This window comes from Lactuca saligna, chromosome 4 (genome assembly GCF_052625555.1).
Source record: "Lactuca saligna cultivar CGN05327 chromosome 4, ASM5262555v1, whole genome shotgun sequence".
Taxonomy (NCBI): domain Eukaryota; kingdom Viridiplantae; phylum Streptophyta; class Magnoliopsida; order Asterales; family Asteraceae; genus Lactuca; species Lactuca saligna.
Window position 1 is genome coordinate 174,021,795 of NC_136420.1, and position 4,839 is coordinate 174,026,633.

Below are 4,839 nucleotides of genomic sequence, written 5' to 3' on the forward strand. Positions count from 1 at the left end.
TGTATGGTATGTGGTACGATGGGGGAACTCACTAATCTTTGTGCTTACAGTGTACTATTTTGATTTCAGTTACCTCCTCTGCGAAGGGGAAGGAGCTGGCGTGGTAGTGGCACATCATACACACACTCCTGTATTCCACATCACGAGATATTCTGGGATTTGTACTCTGACATTATTATGACTTATGTTTTGGGTTTGCAGACATGAAATATGTTTTAAGAAATGTTATGGTCGAATGTTGTTTATTTACAAATTTTTTACTAAGTGTTTAATTGAAAACAAAATTTTTGGACTTGAAGAAAATTGCGTCATTATAAAAGATGAAATACATACCTCTTGTTGTTATATTGTAATAACAACTTAAATCTTGAATCTTCTTGTCTTTGATAGCAAGCGCCACAAGTGTCGCGCCTCTAATGACTCACAAACAAACCTAGAAACCACGGATTACTATGGAGAGAGAAGGGTAGTGGAAAATTCGACTCTAAGACTCTCTTGGAGTGCCTTAGACGAAATCCAACCCTATAGGGGTTTATATAGGTAATAAGGAAGGTTTAGGATAAAGCAGGTGTATCTTAGATAACCCTAATCCCTTAAATTCCTCCCTAAGGCTTCCAAGGCACCCTTAGAGCCCAAGGAAAACCTAGGACACTCTAGATTTCGTTCCCAACCTCTAAGGGAGGTTTTAGAATGCTTCAATGCTCAACTTTTGAACATTGTCACCTTTAGTCCCTACAGTTTCAATTAACTCCTTTAATCCTAAAATTAATTCCAAATTAATTTCTGATTAAATATTAATTAAACAATATGATTTCTAATCAATATATTATATCTGTAATACATTAATAAATCATTTATCTTGATTTCAAATAAATTTATTAACTAAGTAATAAATTAATAAATCATTCTTCTCTCTCCAACAATTATCCTATTCCATTGCCATGTTTGAAAGCAACCTAAAAGGACCATGCACAACCGGGTCAAGTACTTACCAAATATGGTTACAGGATTAGACACTAATCCAACACTTGGAAGTAAAACAAACATCACAGTTATGAAGCAATAAAAACTGGAACTCCATGTCGTGCAACCACCTCCTTAATGTAGATCTCAACTAACTTCTCAATGTATCAACTCTTCTTAATCGGGATGAAGTGGGTGCTCTTGATCAACCCGTCGACAATAAACTAGATATAATCAACCCCACGTGTCTTCATTGGCAACATTACAATGAAATCCATAGTGATCTCCTCTTATTTCCACATGGGGATGGCTAATGAGTGCATCTTGTCATAGGGTCTCTAATGTTCGACCTTGAGTTTCTAGCAAGTCAAGCACTGTTCCACACACCAAGCTATCTCCATCTTCATAGAGAGCCGCTAATAGTTAAGTATCAGATCCTTGTACATATTCATAGCCCCTAGATGAATTGAAAACATTGGCTTGTACGCTTCTTCTAATAATGTATGTTGTGGCCTACTAGAAACAAGAACCCACACTCTTCCATACCGAGTCAACAAACCCTGATTATCTCAAACAAATGTAGAAATTTAACCCTTGATCTTCTCTTTCTTCCAATTATTTTCCTTCAATCCTAAGTCTACACCTCCTTGATCAAATCCAATTGTTGTGAAGTTATAATCATCCTCAAGCAATTGATTGTATGTCTAAACCGACTCAACCAGTCCATGTCGAAGATGATCATCACCTTTCTTAGATAAATAAGGGTAAAGTGGGAGTAAAGTTCATAGTATATTTGTGAATTTCTACTGCTTTGGTTTATATCCTAAAAAAATAAATTTAGACTCCCATCCATGGTATCCCGTTAAAAGGAATGTTGCAAAGAGCTCACCGGTTGCACCTTACCCTCAAGGAAGTTTTATGCCTCTGCCCTTATATTCGTATATGGAGAAAGTTCCATGATATAAGATTTCTTTTACTCAGCAAACATACGAGATCAATAATAAAACTGTACCTAAAATATCTCCACCACATAGTTAATGTGGACTGTCGAAGCAATCACAGTATTGTCATTGAAAACCTTTTCATCTAAGAGAAAATCTAGCACCCCAGACACAACATCAAAGTTTTTGCTAAGGGTGTGGGACACTACTGATCGGGTAGCACCCGAATCAAAATGGATAAGAGCAAGCATACCATTGACTTGAAACATACATATTCTAGATAAAAACATAAAGACAGTCAAAGAATAAAAATACACACCAATGATTTCTTGAGGCTCGACATTGACCTTTTTCTAGATATTAGGTGTTAAGGCCTACACCCCCTTTGCCACCTACTCAGGATAGTTGGGTTTGGGGTGACAGGGAAAACACATCTGACCCTTTTTACTATTACGGTTGACATGCTCTTTTTCTCCACACTTGTAGCATTTAAACTTATGACATGTAAACTTGTGGGTACCGTCATACTTGTCGCATGTATCAAATACCCCCCCCCCCTATCGACTTCTAATACTCATATTATGTATGACCATACATAACTCTAGATGACAAGTAATTGAATTATTGTATTTGGCTGTGCTAGAGAACTCATATTATGACCATAATTGTGTTTGTCAACTCAATCTTACATAGCTCCAATTTTATCTAATAAATGATTATGTGTTAAATTATGTATGACCATACATAACTCTACATGAAATAGTTTAGTATTAGTAAATTTGTAATTGAATTTCTAATAATATTTCCATTGGTAACCAACAAGATCTGTCATAATTAATAGTTAAACCACTGACAGAAGGTGGATTCAAACTAACATAAGTGTTTTGTTATTTGATTGAATTGTGTTAAGAAATTAAGTTTATCTAAACTTGCAAAATTAGATAAAAACCCTCTTTATCTTTGTTAGAATTTTAGATTGATTGAATAGTAATTAGGTTAATTAATTAATACCGTTCCCTATGATCGATACCCGACTTTTGTGCTATACTATTTGTGTGAGGTACATTGCCCTGGGTTGAATAGCTAGTAGATTAGGAGGTAAAACTAGGTGTATCTATTTTCACGCGTCAAGTTTTTGGCGCCGTTGCTGGGGAATGGATTATTTGATTGTTAATTTATTTGCTTAGAGTTAATTGATCCTTTTCGTGGGGTAAAACCTACAAAAAGTTAATTTTCTGCATTAATATTTGTTTCAGATCTGAGACCATGACATGAACCTTAAGTACACGACATGGGTTCGGCTAGGAAGGTGTTTTTAATATTGTTAAATTTTTTTGTTCAGATTTACGTTTTTATTTTTGTTTATTTTCAGTAGTTCATGACCAGAGGTTCCATCAAACCCTTGGTACCACCACTTGAAGATCCAAAATTGACCCTTCACAAAAAGACGGATAAAAACGTGAAAGTAGACCAACTACGAAAAAGCTCACTATTTAAAGACCTTAAATCGGTTTTTGGGAAAAAGAAAAGAAAGAACGTGGGTGACTCTAGTAGTTAAAGGAAGGAAGAAGGAAAATTAGAAAGCTTTGAACAAAATCCAAATCATAAAGAAACCGAATACGATATAGAACCAGAGCTTGAAGAAAGTGAACCCGAAGACCAGCCAAAAAACGAGATGGCTGGCATTGCTGATATGTCCATGGGGACGTACAAGAAGCGGATAAGAGACGATGCTGGTCTCGGTCTAGTACAACCTACAATTCCCGCCAATGCAACATTCGAGCTAAAAGGATGCATTCTTAATGCACTTAAGGATGTCCCATTTTCTAGGAAGGATCATGAGGATGCTTATAAACATTTAGATGAAGTCAATGACATTGCAAACTATTTTAACATCCCGGATGTTCCAAGAGAGACTGTGTTGATAAGGATGCTTTCTATTACTTTTAAGTGAGCTGCAAGAGATTGGTTGAAGGCACTTCCACCTGGTGCAATTACTACTTGGGCACATATGCGAGAACAATTTTTAGAACAATTCTGCCCACCTTAAAAAACAGTTAAACTCAAGAAGGCTTTGAGCAAAATTCAGGTGAATCACTTTATGATGCATGGGAGCGTTATAAAGGGTTACTAAGATATTGTCCTCAAAATAAACTTAACATACAACAATAAGTGTCTATACTCTAGGAAACTCTTTGATTCTCAAGGACCACTTACGAAGAAAAATCCAAGTGAGGTAAAGGAGTTAGTTGAAGAGTTCTCAAAGCATTTTCGTGAACCATAATCCAAGACATAATGGAGCTAAAGGAATTAGGGGAGGAAATTATGAAGATATGGCTATTGTACTAGATATGATTGACACATTGGACAAAAGAATGACAAAGATGGACCAATCATTTCATGGTATTATAGTTGGATGTGAAAGATGCAATGGTCCACACTTGACAAAAGAATGCCACTTGGATGAACATGGAAATAAAAACACTCAACTTTTCTATTCTAGTGGGGATAAATATGATGAGGATTAGAGAAAACCAAAGGAGTGGTTACCATATGATGAATAAAAGAAGAAAAAAGAAGAAAAATATAGGTAGACAAGTCGAGGCTTCTATCAAAAGAAACAACCATCAGCCAAAAAGAAAGTTGACTTAGAGAACATGTTAGCTTGTTCTATGGAAGCTTCTGAAAAAAAGGCATGATGAAATGGATGCAGTGATAAGGAAACATCAAAATATCTTGAAGGAACAAGAAGCCTTGCTAAGAAATCACCAAGCATCGATCCAAAATGTTAAAGTCCAACTAGGTCAACTAACTACTCTAGTACAAGATAAATTATCTCCAAAAATCCCCAGTAAAAAGCCTCAATCACATGTCATGGTTATAGAAATTAAGAGGATATCATTTCTGAGTTCCATGAAGCACTAAAAGTTTATCC

The 4,839-nt window shown here is 35.8% G+C and overlaps 1 non-coding gene across 1 annotated transcript; it reads right to left on the reverse strand.

The window, feature by feature from the left end:
• Positions 1-3,957: 3,957 nt before the first annotated feature.
• On the reverse strand, positions 3,958-4,060 carry LOC145044590 (small nucleolar RNA R71). Its single transcript, XR_013681539.1, has one exon. It is a non-coding gene; the product is annotated as a small nucleolar RNA R71 (small nucleolar RNA).
• Between the last annotated feature and the right edge of the window lie 779 nt (positions 4,061-4,839).